A 20,027-nucleotide genomic window follows, 5' to 3' on the forward strand; every position below is an offset into this window, starting at 1 on the left:
GAGAATCAGAATCAGGTTTAATATCACTGATATCTGTCATGAAGTTTGTTGCTTGGTGGCAGCAGTACAGTACAACATATTTAAAAATGGGCAAAATGGCAGGTGGAGTATAGACTAGAGCAGCACATAGTCGTGGACTTTGGTAGAGGGAATAAAGGTGTGGGCAAGAGAGAATTCAAACTCCAGAGGTGCCCAGGGACTTAGGAATCCTCCTGCTGAACTCTGTGAAGGTTAACTTGCAGGTTGAGTCAGTGGTACGGAACACAAAGGCGGTGTTAGCATTCATTTCGAGAGGGCTAAATGCAAAAAGCAAGATGTAATGCTGAGGCATTGGTCAGACCACACTGGGAATATTGTGAGCAGTTTTGGACCCCTTCTTTAAGAAAAGATGTGCTGGCGTTGAAGAGAGTTCGGAGGAGGTTCATGAGAATGATATCTGGAATGAAAGGGTTATCATATGGCTCTGGGCTGAATGGCCGGATCCTACTACCACGTATTAAAAAAAACTATAAATTGAAGTGAATATATATATTATGCAAATTACATAAATCGTGCAAGAAGAGAGAGGGAAATGTAGTGTGGTTGTGTACGTGGGAAACTGGAGCACCAGGAGGACGCTCGTGTGATCATCGGGAGAACAAACACCATACAGACAGCGGCAGGAGTTGAAACCCAAACTTAGTGTTGTGCTGACCTCTGCACTCCTGTACTGCCCCCCCAGTTTGAACTTGATGAGAGATTTTCAGCAGGATATAGTGGCCAGAATGCTCACCTCCAGGCAGCACCCCGTACTCCATAGCAGATACAGGACACTGCAGATGCTGATGTGGAAGGCAAGGGTTAAAGACAACGTCCAGGCAAGGATAGCCTGGGGCAGTTGCAGTGAAGTGAGACTGCCAGAGACAGTTTTGCTAATGGCAGACCAGATATGCGGGGGACTGTGGCAGTGTGCACTCAAGTTAGATGAGTGAGGCCCCTGTGGTGAAATTTTTCTAGGAAGATCTTCCTAAAACATGGCACCTACTTGCACAATAAGGGTGCCAAAGACAGGTGGGATAAGAATAATGAAGGATGGGACAAAAACGCGACAACTGAAGGACAATTGCTTTACTAGCTTCTAATTATTATCAGTTATCAGCCTGACATTTAGATTGACTTTTAACACCTCTGTTGTGGATCGATTGATCTTACAAGTAAGGAGTTCAAACATGTACAATTTGTCAAATGGTCAATATCCACAACTGATAAATCAATTCTACATAAAAATAGCAGTTTTCTATCCTGACTTCAGAACAGTGTAGGTGACAGGGCAGAACAATAAAAGGCCCTTCAGCCCATCTAGTCTGTGCCAAATGACTAATCTACCTAGTCCCACCAACCTGCACCCAGGCCATAGCCCTCCATACATCTCTCATCCATTTACCTATCCAAATATCTCATAAATGTTGAACTCAATCCTGCATCCACCACTTGTTCATTCTACACTCTCACTGACCACTGAGTGAAAAAGTTCCCCCTCATGTTCCCCTTAAACATTTCACCCTTAACCCATGACCTCTCGTTATAGTCTCACCCCACATCAGTGGAAAAAGCCTACTTGCTTGCACTTACCCTATCTATACCCCTCATTCTTCTGTATACCTCTATCAAATCTCCCCTTAATCTTTTACGTTTTAGGGAATGAAGTCCTAACCTATTCAGCCTTTCTCTGTAACTCAGGTCTTTTTCTCTGCACTCTTTCAATCTTATTTACATCTTTCTTGTAGTTAGGTGACCAAAGCTGCACATAATACTCCAAATTAGACCTCAGCAATATCTAGTACAACTTCAACATAATATCCCATCTCCTGTACTCAGTACCTTTATTTATGAAGGCCAATGTGCTAAAAGTTTTAATCTGTGACGCCGCTTTCAAGGAATTATGGATCTCAGATCCTCTGTTCTACAGCACTCCTCAGTGCCCTACTACTCACTATGCTGGACTCTGGATATTCCTCCCAAAATGCAACACCTCACACTTGTCTGAATTAAAATCCATCTGCCATTTTTCAGCCCATACTTCCAGCTGGTCCAGATCCTGCAGCAAGATTTGATAGCCTTCCTCGCTGTCCTCTACACCCGTAATCTCAACGTCATTGCAAATTTGCTGATCCACTTTACCACATTATCATTCAGGTTGTCTATATAGATGACAAACAACAATGGATCCAGCTCTGATCCTTGCGGCACACCCCTTTCAGAGGGACAACCATCTATAACTTGTTCCCTGACTTCTTCCACAAAGCTAGTGTCTAATACAGTTTGCCTCCTCATTTTGAATTGTGTGTGACTGAACCTTCTTGACCAACCTCCTATACAGGACCTCACCAAAGGCCTTACTAAAGTCCATTTAGACAACATCCACTACTTTGCCTTTATCAACTTTCCTCTCAAAACTCTGAAAGATTGGTTAGACAGGACTTACCACGCACAAAGGCATGTTGACTATTCCTAATCAATCCCTGTCTATCCAAATATTTACATATCCGGTCCCTTAGAATACTTTCCAATAACTTTCCCACTACTGATGTCAGGCTCAGTGGCCTATAATCTCATGGCTTATTCTTAGAGCCTTTCTAAACAATGGAACAACGTTAGCTGTCCTCCAATCCTCTGGCACCTCACCTGTGGCTGGAGATGTTTTTAATAATCTCTGCTAGGGCCCCTACAGTTTTTACACTAGCGTCCCACAAAGCCCTGGAGATTTATCCACTCTAATTTGCCTCCAGACAGCAAACATCTTTTCCACTGTAATCTGTATAGGGTCCATGACATCACTGTTGCTTTGCCTCACTTCTATATATTCTGTGTCCTTCTTCCAAAAAAATCCATCTGAGATCTCCCACATCTCTCTTGGCTCCACCGCATAGATTACCATTTTGATCCACCATCAAAATTGGCCTTACTCCAATTTAGAATCTCAACCTGAGGACCAGACCTACTCTTTTCCATAATTACTCTGAAACTAATGGCATTATGATCACCTGATGCAAAATGTTCCCCTACACAAACTTCTGTCACCTGCTCACGTAGCTGCTCCCTGGTCACCCCACCCTGCCCCGCCCAACAGTATCCAAAGTGGTATCCTTATTATTAACGGGAATGGCCACAGGGGTTCTCTGCACTAAATGCCTATTCCCTTTCTCTCCTGATAGTCACCCAGCTACTTGCCTCCTGCAATTTGGAGGTGAATACCTCCTATCTATCGCTGCCTCGTTCTGCAGGTCATTGAACTGCAGCTCCAGTTCCTCAACATGGTCTCCTTGTGCACAAATAAAATATAAAAGAATGCTGGAGTCGTAAGAGTGTGTGTGCTCTGGGCCCAGTTATTTTATTTAATTACCGGCAGCGACCTGGGAAGTCAGGGCTATATGTGGTTCGCTGGAGGAACTCGATAGGTTAAGTAGCATCTGTGTGGGTTTAAGGAAAGGTCAACGATTGAAGTCGAGACCCCGCATCAGGAATCAGAATTGGGTTTATTATCACTGACGTATATGTTGTGAAAATTTGTTTTTCTGCGACAGCAGCACACTAGAAATATTGCATCACAAAATGCTGGAGGAACTCAGCAGGTCAAGAGCGTCAATGGAGGGGAATAAACGATTGACGTTTCAGGCCGAGACCCTCTCGTCCTGATGAAGGGTCTAGGCCCAAAATGGCGACTGTCCCTCTAAGCAGACATTGACTAACCTGCTCAGTTCCTCCAGCATTTCATCTGCACTGCTCTGGATTTCCAATATTTGCAAAATCTTGTGTTTATTTTTTAAAATAGGATAAGATAACAGAAATAAATAAATAGTGCAAAGAAGGAATAGTGAGGTGGAGTTCGTGGTCTGTTCAGAAACCCGATGGTGAAGAGCGCAGAGTTGTTCCAAAACCCGTTGAGTGTGTGCCTTGAGGTTCCTGTACCACCTCCCTGATAGTAGTCACAAAAAGAGAGCATGTGCCAGGTGGTGAGGGTCCTTAGTGATGGACAGTGTTCTTGAATGTGGGGAGGGTTGTGCCCATGATTGAACTGGCTGAGTCTACAACCCCCTGGAGCCCCTTACAATGCTGAACGCTGCAGCCTCCAATGCAACCAGTCACAATGCTGTCCGTGGTACATCTGTAGAAATGTGTTGCCATCTGTGATCACATACCATGGCGCTCTATACTTCTCTGTTAAAGATGTTATGTTAGTGCCTCTTCCGGCATTATTTTAAATTGAATGCAAGAGCTGGTATTCTCTGTGCTGGCCGCACCTAGGGTGTTAAAGGGAGCAGGCGTTTTGATCTGGTTTCTGTCATTAAGGTGTGGTATCAGAAGCTGTTTGGTATCAGTCTGTTAAAATGAGAGGTGCATTGTTTTTAGTATGGTTGACTTGAGATGCAGGAAATCTTGAGCAACCACAAAAATTCTGGAGGAACTCAGCGGGTCAAGCAGCACACACAGTTGATGTTTCAGGTGAGATCCTGCATCAGGTCCCATGATCATCCTGACCTGCTGAGCTTCTTCAGCATTTTGTGCGTGTCTTTGCTCTCGTTTAAACCCTCCCTGCTGGGAAAATCAAATTCCACTCTTTCCCCCCCCCCCCCCTCACAGGTCACCTTGAACCCCTGCTGCCCGCTCTATAGCTATTCAGCCACGTAATGTGGCGGAGAAACCGGCAAGAGTCTTTCACCAAGCGAATCTGCAGGCGTTGGAAATCTTAAGGAACACACGCAGTCTGCTGGGTAAACTCAGCAAGTCAGTCAGCATCTACGGAGGGGAATAAAGAGTGGACGTTTCAACCTGAGACCCTTCATCAGGATTTTTCCTTTTCACATTTGGTATGTTTCCCTATTTGCAGTGTAGCTCTTTAACAAGGTGCATATTACGCCTTCTGTAGAGACAGACTTTCCAGCCCACTTTGTCCATCCCAGCCATCTGTCACGGGGTAGCATTATTCCAGCTCAGAGTGTCAGAGTTTGAAGTTCAGTTCCAGCGTTCTCTGTAAGAAAGTTCTTCCTGCGTGTACATGGGTGATGCACCATCAATAACTCACACTGAGACGTAGGCGAGATATCGGCTTTTATTGACTGGAAGAAGGAACCAGGAGTGAGTGTCTATCATACAAGGTCCTGGAGACTGAGGCCGATCTTCAGGCCGCAGGTCTCCTTTATACAGGGGCCTGTGGGAGGAGCCACAGGAGCAGTCAGCAGGGGCGTGTCCCGACAGGCACATAGTTCACCACATTGGGGCTCTGGTTTCCTCCCACGTTCCAAAAACATGCAGGGCAGTAAGTTGATTGGTCACATGGTGTAATTGGGCAGCGATGTCTCCTTGGGCCAGAAGAGCCTTTTGCCATGCGGTGTCTCAATAATCCTGGAGTTTTGTGTTCAGTTCTGGCCACCTCGTTATAGGAAGGGTGCAGAAGCTTTAGAGTGAGTGCAGAGGAGCTGTAGCAGGATGTTGCCCAGACTAGAAAGCATGTATTACGAGGGGAGGTTGAGCAAGCTAGGACTTTTCTCTTTGAAGTGAAGGAGGATAAAAGGTGACTTGACAGAGGTGTTCAAGGTACAAGAGGCAGGGATCAAGTGGACAGTCAGAGACTTTTTCCCAGGGCAGAAATGGCTAATACAGGGGGCATGACATTAAGGTCTGGGAGGAAAGTACAGAGAGGCAGGTTTTTTTTAAACATCGAGTGGTGGGTGTGTGGAACGTGCTGCCTGGGATGGTGGTAGAGATTTGGACATTTAAGAGACTTAAAGATGATAGGAAAATGCAGGCTATGTGAGAGGGAGGGGGTTAGATTGATCTTGGAGTAGGTTTAAGTGTCGGTACAATATCATGCGCCTATACTGTGCTGTTTTTAAAAAAAAATCCAATAGGTGCCAGTGACTGGTACGGTCTCAGTGGGCTGGACCATGTGTGATGTTATGACTAATATTCTCCTTAACACCAAGGTTAAATTGACTCAGCTGTAACTACTGGGTTTATCCTTGCACTCTGACTTTGAAAAGAGGGCTTCAGTTTTCCGGTCCTTAGACGGACTCCTGGATTTTGGGAAAACGCATACACTTTGTGACTTTGCTTCCCTCAAAGGCTTGGAGTATGCCTCATCAGGTGATTAATGGAGGGCAGTCTATGGACCTAATGAGGGGCCTCGCCCTGAGTCACAGACTGTTTATTCCTCTCCATAGATACTGCCTGCCCTGTCGAGTTCCTCCAGCATTTTGTGTGTGTCACTGTGGATTTCCAGTATCAGCAGAATGCCTGCTGTTAAAAGTGGGGGGAAACGTTAGGCTAACTTGAATCTGGCTGGGGTTATTGTAGTTACCAAAGACTAGCAAATTTCTACAGATGTACGGTGGAGAGCATTTTAACTAGCTGGTATGGAGGGGCCACTGCACAGGATTGGGAGAAAGATGCTTTAATAAATAAAGAGCTGATGTTTCAGTCTGATGGATAAAGAGCCAATGTTTCAGAATCTTGGCCTGAAACGTTGACTGTTCATTCCTTTCCGTAGATGCTGCCTGACCTGCTGAGTTCTTTAGCATTTTGTGTTTTTTTCCCACTCCTCCTGCTTTGAGCTGGATTCCACTTTAAGAGCTCACCAACCATATTGACAATCTATAAATAATCATTGATCTTTAAAGTGGCCTCATCTGTTTGCTGAAATTTCCCCACTGAAAGCATGGTATGATGTTTTACTTCAGAAAGCTGTCACAGGCAATGAACCTGACTGAACCACAATCCGCAGCACACTTGAGTGCCTTCAAGCCAAAAGTGTTAAAATGAGAAAATGGCGATGCAGAACCCTTGTTCTTAATGTGAAAGCAAGGGCTGGTGATACTAATTTCTGAACCAATCAATATTTCCAACAAAACCACACAATGCTCGTCACGTTTAGGGGAAGTACCATCTCCAGGCCTTCATTGACTGAGATGGCTGCATTGATGGCAGGTGCATCCTGAGTGAGGACTTTGAACCCCACTGAGCATCTCCTGCAGGCTGGTGCGCCTTCTGAAAGAGTTGCCTCTCCGTTACTGCCCTGCTCCCTCAATTCTGCACGGTCAGGGGTCGGGTGGGCAGTCTTTATACATGTGGCAACGTACTACATCTGGTGGATGTTAAGTGCGGTAGCTGCCGTGCTCCCCACTGTCCTGTAACTCCGCTCTCCTCTGACAGTCCTGCTCTCTCCCCCCCCCCCCCCCCCCACCATCCTGAGTGGCGTAGCCATCGGAATCTTGGAATTCAGTTCACCGCAGCGTTGCAGTTAGTGTAAAGCCATTACAGAGCTGGCGGCCCACATTTAATTCCCGCCACTAACTGTAAGGAGTTTGTACGTTCTCCCTGTAACCCCGCGGGTCTCCTCCCGCATTCAAAGACATTTGAGTTCAGAAGTTAATTGGTTACATGGGCATAATTGGGTGACGCAGGCTTGTTTGGGCCGGAACAATCTGTCACCGTATATTCATCTCTAATAAATAAATTTTAAGAAGTATCTCCGTCCCCCACAGTGATTCCTCGCTTGTTGCCTCCCTCCCTCAAGGAAGCATGGTGGGGCATTTTCTGATGTGAAAGGCACTTGCTTCTAACGATTTGACCATCCTGTGTCTGAGAAAGAGCCTCTCCTTGGTCAAACATTGAACCACCAGGAATGATCTACGTACTATTGGTATGGCAAGATGCATGAAAGGGCTATAAAACCATTAGACACAGGAGTAGAATTAGGCCTTTTAGCCCATTGAGTCTGCACCACCGTTCTGTCCTAGCTGATTCTCCCCGTATCCTTTGCCATCATTATAATCAAGGATCTATTAGCCTTTGCTTTAAGTATACCCATTAACTTGTGTCTGAGAAGGAAACACCCCTTGCTAGCACAGTAATGGTCCGTATAGTTTTGGTATTGGTGTTGGTGCGTGGCCAAATGGTTAAGGCATTTGTCTAGTGTTCTGAAGGTCGGTAGTTTGAGCCTTGGCTGAGGCTGCGTGTGTGTCGTTGAGCAAGGCACTTAACCACACATTGCTCTGCGACAACACCGGTGCCAAGATGTATGGGTCCTAATGCCCTTCCCTTGGACAACATCGGTGGCGTGGAGAGGGGAGACTTGCAGCATGGGCAACTGCCAGTCTTCCATACAACCCACCTCCAGGCCTGGGCACTGGAAACTTTCCATGGTCTGTGAGCACTAATGGAAGGCCTACATACGTACTTTTGGTATGGCACAGTACCCGAGAAAGCGGTAGAGCTACGGTTTTAGGAGTAGTGGGGGAAGTAGACCGCTGTGAGCGGAACAGTCGAGTAGCACTTAGGGCAATCTGTTTACAGCACCTGATCGCAGTTTGATTCCCGCCACTGTCTGTAGCAAGTTTGCATGTTCTCCCCTTGAATGTGGGTCTCCTCTGGCTGCTCCAGGTTCCTCCCACGTTCCAGACGTACGGGTTAGGGTTAGTGTTACTGAGTTGTAGGCATGCTAAGTTGGCGCCAGAAACATGGCAACATTGTGGGCTGCCCCCAGCACAATCCTTGCTGAATTGATTTGATGCAAACAGCATATTTCACTGCATGTCTCGATGTACATGTGGCAAATAGAGCTCATTTTAATCTTGTAGGTTGATACTTAAAGAATCAGGGAATGGAGGGGTAGGGATCACTTTACAAGCAGAGGAGATCGTGGGCGCCACAATAGCGTAGCAGGTAGTGAGACAGTATTACAGCTTGGGGCTTTCCGGAGTTCCATCCCAGTGCCATTCTGTAAGGAGTCTTTGTTCACCATCCCAAGGAAGGTGTGGGTTTTCCCCATGTGCTCTGGTCTCCTCCTACTGGGTAGCTTAATTGGTCATTGTAAGTGAGCCCATGATCAGTTTGGGGTTAATCGAGGTTGTGAGGTTGCTGAGGTGGCATGGCTCGATGGACTGTAAGGGCCCATTCCACGCTGTTTTGCTAAAATAAAAAACAAATAAAATTTTAAAGAAGTTGTATTTGAGACAGACGTTGTGATTCAAAGGGCCTGTTTCCGTGCGGTATTGTTCTGTACGTCCTGCCCGATACTTAATCCTAATCAATGTAACAGAAACAGATCTGCTGATTATCAAATTGCCATTTTTGGGTGCATGTTTAAATGCAAATTGACTATATTTCTCACAGTGCAAATTGCAATAGCAGAGGTAGCGTTGACCAAGTGTAAGGAAGGAGAGAGTTGCGTAGTACATTTCCCCTAACGTTCCTTGCACTCTCTTTCGTGACCATAATGTCACCCCTTTGTCAACTCTCCCTCCTACCAGCAACCTTATTATACTCTCCTTTCACTTTTATCATACTTTCCCCATCTCCTCCCCCTCCCCTCTCTGCCCCATCTCCTCCCCCTCCCCTTCTCTGCCCCCATCTCCTGTTCCCCTGCCCCCACCCCGTCTGGAATAGGGTAGGAAGTTTAGAGGGGATCTGAAGATCTTTTGAACCTTTGAAGAAATCCTTTTTCACTGGAACATGATTGGAGTCGAGAATACGCTGCCTGAATGGGTGGTGGATTCGGGTTTAGGAAGTATCAGAATAAACGCTGAAATTGCCAAGGCACTGAGGCTTTGGACCAAGAGCTGGTAGATGAGATTAGTGTGGACACCGGTACTTGATGATCATTTGAAGTGTTGTGTGACGGATGTTTGAAAGTATGCTTGAGCTGTTCCACTCTGGTATCTCAGCTGCTTCTCCCATAATCAAAGACCATGGCATCAAGGTTCTAGCAGAGCCATCGAATCAGAGTAGTTTTAAAATGGAACAGTGTGACTGGTTACAATGTGGTTGAATTATTGCCATGTATGTGGTTTCCTCCCATTTGTGGTGTAAAGTCGTCTATTCTCTTTTGAAATGCCCATGGCAAACCTGATGTGAAGAGTCCTCACTGCCTTGGTACACCATTCTGAAATTAATACTGAAGTCACCGACTTCACACTGTACACACACACGGATGTTCCGGTCACCGACTTGCGACACAGGGACAGACACACAGGGACATGCGTATACACGGGGACACAGGGACGCGGACGCACAGAGGCACATGGAGACACACAGAGACTCAGAGACACAAAGACAAGGACACACAAAGACACACGGACACACAGAGACTCACGGAGGCCCACAGACAGGGACACACAGAGACACACCTGCTTGCAGCAGGGGCAGGATTTTAGTGTAGCAGCTAGCACAACGCTTTACAGCGTAAGACAAGGGCAAGATGCCTGCAATGTACTGCCTGGTGTGGTACTGGAGGCTTTTGAGAGATGTTTAGATAGGCACATGGATGTGAGGAAGATGGAGGGATGTGGACATTGTGCAGGTAGGAGGTGTTTTCCATTGGCTTTTTTGCTGGCTTGGCACAACATTGTGGGCCGAAGGGCCTGTTCCGGTGCTGTACGGCCCCATGTTCTTTGAAACAAATAGAGTTGATCTTTAAATCCCAGGCATGATACAAGCAGTGTTCAGAAGAAGAACATAAATGAGTAAATTATGTACACATTTTACAAAAATTTAGAACAAAATTAAACAAATCCAAGGGACCAAAATGCTCATAATGTTGCTGAACAATAGCTGGTGGGTGATGAGGACTGTGCCGGTGGGGTCAGGAACCGAATGGTTGAAGGGAAGTAGCTGTTCCTGTACCTGGTGGTGTGGGACTTAAGGTGTCTGCATAGACCAGATGGTGGGGATCTTGATAACAGATGTTCCCTTCTTGAGATATCACAGATTGTAGGGAGGGGTGTCTCACCTTTTAAGACAAGACTCGCATTAATTTTTAACGGTTAGCATGATTCATTTTAGTCCCTTTTAAGATGAAATTATCACCTATCACATGCTGTCATCGTTTCAGTTTTATCAGTTAACAACAAGAGCAGGGAACAACTTCCGCCTTCAATCTGACCTGATATCTGATGCTCTTTGCATGTGGAGTTTGCACATCCACCCCTATGATCTGGTGGGTTCAGTTTCTAGCTGCATCCCAAAGATATGCAGGATGGTGAGTTAATTGCCACTAAGCTGTGTACGTGAGCAGTAATATCTTGGGGGGTTGGTGAAAATATGGGGAGAATAAAATGAAAGTCGAATTGCTGTCAGAATAGTCTACTTCCGGTCAAGATGGCGCCAGAAGTTGGCGGAAGATGTTGGTCAACATCTTCCAGACAGCAAACAAAAATAGTTTTTTTGCTACTTTCATGTCTGTTTTTAAATGTGTTTCTGGAATTATTTAAATAATCCATCACTTTGCTGCCTCTGAGAAGATTCTGGGAAGCGAGCACATACTCGACAGCCTCGATGAGAAGATGCTTCGAGACTGGGCATGAACCGATGTTCAACTTCATTTTGCCATTTAAAGTGTTGAGGAAGGCTAAGATTTTGAGGTGAATGTGGCAGCGAGTGAGACTGCCTGCCTTTTGATCGCTGCTGGAGAAGGGATCTGAGAGCAGCCTATCGCTGTGTGGCTGGCTGACGCAGGCGGGTAGGCCTGTCTGCCTCACGTGGTGTCCCGTTCACTAGATGAACGCTGGCGATATCGTAGGATGGCATTGGGGTTCTGTGTTTATGGATTGTGGACTTGTTCTGGTTTTTATATTCTGTGTTTTTTATTGCCAGTTCCCTTTCCGTTTTGTTGTTCAAGGGGAGGGTGTTTGGGGGTTGGTGTTCTGTTAGATTTTTGGCTGGGGGAGCTGTTGTTTTTTTGGGGATTGATGTTCTTGTTCTGTTTTGTGGTGGTGGGGGTTTTTGGATTTGATGCTCGGGATGCGGGTGGAGGATGGGTGAGTTTGATGTTTCTCTCTGATGTTTCACGTTCTTTCTTTTTCTCATGGCTATCTGGAGAAGACGGATTTCAGAGTTGTATATGGATACGTGCCTTGATAAAAAATGAACCTTTGAAATGGGTGGTCAGGGGTTGGCATCGACTTGATGGGATGAAGGGCCAGTCTTTGTGCAATTGCCTCTACACTCAGTGGGCACTCCATTATGTACCTCTTCTCACTGGCCACTTTATTAGTATCTCCTGTATCTAATAATTAAGTGGTCACTGAGCATTTGTTCGTTGCCTTCTGCTGTCGCCCATCCGCTTCAAACTATGACGTGTGGTGTGTTCAGAGATGTTCTTCTGCACACTGCCGTTGTAATGTGTGATCATTTGATTTACTGTCACTTCCTCTCAGCTTGAACCAGTCTGAACATTCCCCTCTGACCTCTCATTAACAAAGTGTTTTCACCCACGGAACTGCTGCTCACTGGATTTTTTTTCTACCATTCTCTATTAACTGTAGAGAATGTTGTACGTGAAAATCCTAGGAGATCAGCAATTTCTGAGATACTCAAACCACCCTGTCTGGCACCAACTATCATTCCACGGTCGAAGTCACTTAGATCACATTTCTTCCCCATTCTGATGTTTGGTCTGAACAACTGAACCTCTTGACCATGTCTGCATGCTTTTCTGCACTGAGTTGCTGTATTTGCATTAACGAGCAGGTGTACCTTATAAAGTGGCCACATCAATGTACATGAAGTGAATGTCCGTACATTAATTGACAAGAAATGCTAAAGTAGGGTGGGTTAGTGGGGGGAGGTGTTGATCAGCCTTACTGCTGGGGGAAAGCAGCTGTTTATGAGTCTGGTGGCCGTGGCATGGTAGCATGGTGGCATGGCCTCCTCCCCAATAGAGAGTGGGTAATGCTGGTCTTTTCCTGGCTGCCTTTCTGTACATACTGTATGTCCTTGATGGCGGGTTGGCTGGAGCCACTGATGCCCTGGACAGTTTCAACTCACCGTGTGCTGCAGTGCAGTTTGTATACTGCACAGTGATTCAGCATGTCAGTACGTTTGCAACTGTGCTGCTGTAGAAAGCTGTGAGTATTGATATACATAGTCCATCTCAGTACCTTAGTCAAATTTTCCATCCGCAACACACCTCTCCAGTCAAGAGATTCAAGGATGGGTACACAGAGCTTGGAGAAATAGAGAGCTGTGGGTAACCCTGGGTAATTTCTAAGGTAAGGACATGTACGGCACAGCTTTGTGGGCCAAAGGGCCTGTAGGTTTTCTACATTTCTAAACCTATGTGGATGGGGGAGAGGTGGGGAGAATCTGCAAACTCTCTGGAACTGAACTTTGAACTCCAGTGCCTTGAGCTGTAATAGCATTGTGCTAACCACTGTGCTACTGTGGCGCCCAATTGCCTTAAAATTATGCCCTCTTGTATCAGCCATAAATTAGCCATGATTCAGTGTCTACTGTTAAGGGGATTCTACCAACGTGTGGCACCTTAACCACATTTCCAATTTCTTCCCAAACTAGGAATATTGCACCACAGACTGCACAGACCCCCTTTCCGATGGTCCAAGGCTGTTGGTTAAAAACACTGGAGCAAGCCGAGCAGGGACTTTGAACTTGCACCACTTCTTGGTTGGATTTCAGCGGATGTCCGAGGGGTGAAAGGTCAGTGTAAACACACTCCTCCTCCTGTTCTTGAGAAGATTGCTTGAGCCATGGTTAAATTCTTGTGCTTTCAGCCTAATTCAATATTGCAAACACTATCCCAGCTCTACCTTTGTCCTTCAAGGAGGCCAAGTATGGAAGGCTAATCAATGGGTCTGTTGGTATAAATCTGGACTTAGAATCAGGTTTATTATCACTTACATGAGCATGGGTATTGTGGACAGTTTTGAGCCCATAATCCAAGAAAGTATGTGCTGGCTTTGGAGAGGGTCCAGAGGAAGTTCATGAGAATGCTCCCAGGAATGAAAGGGTTAATGTATGAAGAGCTCTTGGTGGCTCCAGGCTGGTACTCGCTGGAGCTTAGAAGAATGAGGTGGGATCAGAATCAGGTTTAATATCACCGGAACATATCATGATACTTGTTGTTTTGCAGCAGCAGTACATTGTAATACATAATTTATAAAGAACTATAAATTACATAGAAAAAAATATGTATATAATTAAAGTAAGTAAGCCTTTTTTACAAAAAGAGGGCAAAAAGATATATAGTGAGGTAATGTTCATGGGTTCATTGTCAATTCAGAAATCTGACGGTGGAGGGGAAGAAGCTGTTCCTGAAGCATTCAGTATGTGTCTTCAGACTCCTGTACCTCCTGCTTGATGGTAGCAATGAGAAGACAGCATGTCCTGAGTGATAGAGGTATTTAATGATGGATACCGCCGCCTTGGGGCATCGCCTTTTGAGTTTGTCCTGAGGCTGGGGAGGCGAGTGTCCATGATGAAGCTGGCTGAGTTCACAACTTCTACATCTGTTTCTGATCCTGAGCAGTGCACCCTCCACATCAGACGGTGATGCAACCAGGGTACATCTGTAGAAATTAGCGAGTGTCTTTAGTGTCATACCAATTCTCCTCAAACTCCTGTTGAAATATTGCTGCTGTTGTGCCTTTTTTCTAGTTGTATCAATATGTTGGACCCCAGGATAGATCTTCAAAGGTGCTGACACCCAGGAACTTACAAATGTTCATCCTTCGATGAGGTCTGGTGTGTGTTCCCTCAACTTCCCCTTCATGAAGTCCTCAATCAATTCCTTGTTCTTACTGACGTTACAGGTTGTTGTTGTGACACCCCTCAGCCAGCTGAACTATCTTGCTCCTCTATGCCTCCTCGTCACCATCTGTCATCATCAAATTGTAGATGGTATTCAAGTGTGCCTAGCCACACAGTAGTGGGTGTTGAGAGAGCAGATCTTATTGAAGTCCTAGAAAGGCCTAGATAGAGTGAAGAGGATGTTTCCTGTAGTGGGAGAGTCTTGGACCAGAGAACACAACCTCCAAATAACAGTATCACTTTAGAACAGTGATGAGGAGGAATTTCTTTAGGTAGAGGGTGGTGAATTCATTGCCACAGACAGCTGTGGAGGCCAAGTCATTAGGTGTATTTAAAGCAGAGGCTGATAGGTTCGTGATTTGTAAGGGTTACAGGGAGAAAGCAGGAGAATGGAGTAGAGAGGGAAAATAAATCAGCCATGTTGGAGTGGCAGAGCAGGACCCCTGTGCCTTATGGGCACATGTTGTGAAATTAGTTGTTTTGTGGTAGCTATACTGTGTTGTCTGTACAGTGTACAGTATTTACTTTAATGTGTATGGTACAGTACAAATTTGTCTTCCTTGTTCCATCACCACTGAATCCTCCCCCTCCCCCTGACAGTTATTCTGATATCCAATGTCTGCACATTTAATGTAAGTTGGACAGTGCCCCCACTCTCTGAACTCTACTTGACCGTATGCTCACCCAGACTTGCTGCCACAGCCATCTGTCCTGCCTGAGAACTTGTTTTCACCGCCATTTTATTACCTCCCAACTTCTCACTTCATTTCTGCCCCCCCCAATCCCGTACCCACCTTCGCCCTCACCTGCCTTTACCTATTACCTGCCAGCTTGTACTCTTCCCCCCCCCCCCTTCACCTTTTTATTCTGGTTTCACCCTTTCCAGGTTCTCGGCCCGGAACATCAACTCTCTTATTCCTTCCCATGGATGCTACCACACCTGCCAAGTTCCTCCAGCATCTTGTGTGTGGTACCCTGGGATAATGCTTCTTTGGGATTATAAAACATTTTTATTGTAGCTTACCTAGGCTCCCTTTTTTTTTGAAGGAATTCCCTGACAACCTTTGGGTCTGCACGGGAGAATGCCCAAGGCCAGAGCTTAATGTCTGCTCACCCAAAAGACATGCTTTGGACATTACAGCACTTCCTCTGTGAAACATTGCATTAGGTTTTTGTTTTGAACCTCTTCTCAAGTTACTTGGCTTCTGTTGGCTTCGTGTGTAGGTAAGGGGATAGAAACTTGGTGCAAAGCGGGGAAGGGTAAAATAGAATAAGTTGAAATGGATTGTTGATGGTCAGCACAGACTCGTTGGGCTGAAGGGCCACTTTCTATCCCATATGCATGCATGATTGAGCTCCATGTCCCAGGAAAAGATTTATTAGGAATCAAGACTCTTTCTAGGTTTTAAACAGTGCCTTCAGGGAATCCTCCCTTAGAGGGTGACACTGCAACGTAGCAGTTAGCATATCACATCACGTTGCAGCAGTCACGTGTCAGGGTTCAATTCCTGCTGCTGTCTGTAAGGAGTTTGTACAATTTTTCTGTGGACACGTGGGTTTCATCCAGGTGCTCCAGTTTCTTCCCTCATTCCAAAGACCACCATGTTGGGGCAAGTGAGTTGTGGGCATTCTATGCTGGCGTCAGGAGTGTGGTGCAGCCTGTGCAGCCTGCCCAGTGGAATCCTCGCTGATGTGTTTTGATGTACGTATGACAAGTAAAGCTAATCTTTCATGTTTAGAAGGGACAACGTGGGTTCCTCAGGCTGAGTGGGTGGCTCAATCCCGAGCCCAAGTATCAGGCATTTTACACACCTCAAACACGAGCTACAGGTCAGTTCCCTCACAGAGGGGAGAGCCACACTGTCAGAAGTGCCTTGTTTTGAACGGGACACTCACACACTCGTAAAAGATGTTGTGGCCACTGTTTAGAAGAAGAGTTATTATCTTGGGAACAATATCCAATCACACAACTAAACTGGAAGGAGTGCAAAGAGGGTACGTATATGAGAATGTTGCCAAGGTTAGGGTGCCTGAGTTATACGGAGAGGTTGGGCAGGCTGAACTTGCAGAGGAAATTGAAAGGTGATTATTTATAGAGGTGTAGAAAATCTTGAGGGGTATAAATAGAGTGAACACAGAGAAGGAGAACTAAAGAAGTAAAGTTAGGGTGAGAAGTGAAAGATTTAAAAAGGACCTGAGGGGCAACTTTGCTCAGAGAGTGGTCAGTGTACGGAGCGAGTGGCCAGAGAAGGTGCTTGAAGCAGAATCAGGTTTATTATCACAGACATGTGTCATGAAATTTGTTATTTTGCTGCAGCAGTACAGTGCAATACATAAAAATACAATCATTTGCAATAAGATATTTATATATATAAAAATATTAAATTTTAAAAATAAGTGAGGAGCAAAAATAGTGAGGTAGTGTTGAAGGTCTGCTTCATTGTTCATTCAGAAAGGTGATGCTAAAGCAGCTCCAATAACAATATTTTAAAGACATTTGGATAAGAACATGGGTATGGGCCAGCTACAGGGAAAATGGGACTAGCTTGGTGGCATAGATGAGTGGGGCTGAAAGGCCTGATTCCATAGCATGCACTATACCTTCCTGCCTTTTCATCTGGGATGTGTAAAGTACTGTGCAGAAGTCTTAGGCAGATATATATAACTAGGATGCCTAAGGCCTTTGCACAGCATTGTATTTGTCATTACGGAGTTTGTAAGCTTGTTGAGAGTGAAGGATGTTGGAGTGCTACTGGAGGGTGTGGGACAGGTGGCAAAGAAGGAGTGCTGGGGCAGGGGGTGGCGTGGGGACCGACACACCCAGCCCTGAGACACTAGGCGAAGTCATTTGATTCCAAACAATTGATTTATTGATCACTACAGGAAGTCTCTCTGGTGCTTCCCAATCCCTCCTGCTTTTCCCAACTATGATTCCCCTCTCCCTGCCCCCCTTCCCACACTCTCAGTCCACAACAGAAACACATATCAGAATCAGGTTTATCATGTAATGAAATTTGTTTTTTTTTGAGGCAGCAGTACAGTATATTTTACTGAGCAAAAGTCTTGGGCACCGGAGCTACATTTCTGTGCCTAAGACTTTTGCTCAGTACTGTACGATTGAGGGAGCCTCAGTTGACAGAGACTTGAATCTTCAAGCAGCTAATGCATCCTATCTCGTTTCCTGAGAGTACATATTTTCACTAATCCCATCTTAATCTCCCCACATTCTCATGAATACCAACCCCCCCCCCCCCACCCAGGTTTAACCACCCACCTGCCCAATCAGAGCAGTTTACCCACCAGATCACAGGTCTTTGGGCTGTGGGAAGGAATGGGGGCACCTGGAGGATCCAGCACAGCCACAGACGAAAGGTAAAAAATCGACCCAGGTGGTACCAAGGGTCAGGTTCAGACTGGGTCACTGGCACTGTGAGAATTCGACAGAAGCTTCTGACAAAAGTGGCAGAAATACCTGTCTAAATGTTGTCATCCCTCCCTCCACTGTCCTATTCCCACCCTGACTGTATCTGTTTCCTTTAACACTGGAAGGTTTCCACTGTTTTTAGTGCATACACTGCTCGTTTTTCCTTGTGACTTAACCAGTCTGCACAGCTCTCACTAATATCCCTGCAATGTCTCTGCTGAGGGCAAACATACCCAGTTTTTCTAGTCCTTCTGCTCCTGAGGCTGTTCCAGAAAATTTCCCCAGATCACCGAGGCCTAGGTACTCTGCTGATTAAACTGTTACGTGTGTGCAGAGCAGGGATGGCAAAGAGGTAGTAGTAATAAACACTTCTGAGTTCATGTTAGTCACGGTACACATGGGAGTGACAAACCGGGCCCGCCCAGACAGAAGTAAGCGTGCACTCCAAAGCCCATGCAAAAAGGAGAGAGGTCTTCAATAGGAAGGACTCCTCGCCTCGAGTGATCAATCAGCCGTCTACACTCTTGCCCCATTCTTGCAATTGATCGGAGGAAAGATTTGCCAGGGTGTTATCAGGATTGGAAGGTTGAATTATAAGAAGAGAGTCATAGATAAGGTGGGTGGTAACAGTCTTTTTCCCAAGGCAGTATGGTATCATAGTGATTAGTGTAATGCTTTACAACATCAGTGATCACCAATTCGATTTCAATTCCTGCTGCTGTCTCTAAGGAGTTTGTATGTTCTTTCTGCTACCGCATGGGTACCTCCAGGTGCCAAAGATGTATGGGTTAGGGTTAGTGAGCTGTGGGCGTGGGAAGTGCAACAATCCTCCCAGCACATCCTCAGACTGCGTTGGTCAGCAATGCATTTCACAAGTAAAGCTGATCCTATCCAAAACTATAAGTTGCAAGGGGAAAGATGTAAAAACGACCTGTGGGGCACATTTTTCACACAGAGGGTATTGAGTACATGCAGCAAGCTGCCAGAGGAAGTGTTTGAGGCAGTTAAGTACATAGAGGGCCAGGTCTTAGGCAGAATTTCAGCAGAAAGTGGAAGTTGAGACTATCTGGGTTGGCAGGGATTGGTTGGGCTGAAAGGCCTGTATCTATGCTGTATCGCTCTAACTGTGGGAGAGACTGGAGAGGCTAGGCTAGGAATTTTTCAGGCTGGAGCTCTGGAAGTTGAGTGGTTATCTTCTAGAGGTTCATAAAAGAATGAGGGTTGTAATGAAGTGAACAGCCATAAGATTTTATCCCCAGGGTAAAGTGTAGACTCTAAGGTGAGAGTGGAAACATTATAGAGACCTGAGGCATAATTTTTGCACACTGAAAATGTCTGTGCAAAGAGCTTCCAGTGTTTGTGGAACATTAACAATGTCTAAAAGGCACTGGATGGGAAGAGCTTAGAGGGATATGGGCCAGATGCAGGCCCAGCACACTTGGCTGGCATGGGCGTTTTGGGCTGAAGGACTTGCTTCCATGCTGAGTCCATCCCTGCCAGCTCAGCAGTTCGTTGGGTAAGCGTTTCTGTTTGTGCCTGTGGTCCTCTGAATCCAGCAAAGATTCAGCGCCAAATAAGCCCTTTGAGCCACACTGCCCAGACAACCGGAACCTAATCACTGAACAATTTACAATAACCGGTTAACTTACCCAGTCCATCTTTGGATTGTGCAAGGAAACAGGAGCACCCAGAGGAAACCTACGCATTGTATGGGAAAGATATACTGAGGATGCGGGGCTTGAACTCCAAACTCCAACATCCCGAGCTGTAATGGTGTTGTGCTAACTGCTGTGCTCTCCTGGTGCTCAGTGGAAATGATCCCCAGCTCCTCCCTCCCTCCCTGTCATATTCCTTGCTGCTTCAGTAAAGCAGCCAGCATATTCCCACTACACAGCCCAATATTCTCTCTTCTCCTCCCTCCTGTTGGGCAGAAGATACAAAAGCCTGAAAGAGCTTACCACTGGCTCAGGGACTGCTTCTACCTCGCTGTTATCAGACTCTTGAACAGACCTCTTGTCCGATA

The 20,027-nt window shown here is 45.8% G+C and overlaps 1 protein-coding gene across 6 annotated transcripts in view; it reads left to right on the forward strand.

The window, feature by feature from the left end:
- Nucleotides 1–20,027, forward strand: part of LOC132399542 (zinc finger and BTB domain-containing protein 7B-like) — a 191,592-nt gene that overhangs the window by 104,064 nt on the left and 67,501 nt on the right. For 4 of the 6 annotated variants that reach the window (XM_059980016.1, XM_059980015.1, XM_059980020.1 and 1 more), the window contains one exon: nucleotides 13,330–13,470. The exons of 1 other annotated variant lie outside the window; for it this stretch is intronic. The gene's annotated coding sequence lies outside the window, so the exon portion shown is untranslated. Of the gene's footprint in view, nucleotides 1–4,620; nucleotides 4,848–13,329; nucleotides 13,471–20,027 lie in introns of all 6 variants that reach the window. One more of the 6 variants, XM_059980018.1, reaches the window with a different exon arrangement.

This window comes from Hypanus sabinus, chromosome 9 (assembly GCF_030144855.1).
Source record: "Hypanus sabinus isolate sHypSab1 chromosome 9, sHypSab1.hap1, whole genome shotgun sequence".
NCBI classification, from domain to species: Eukaryota; Metazoa; Chordata; class Chondrichthyes; order Myliobatiformes; family Dasyatidae; genus Hypanus; species Hypanus sabinus.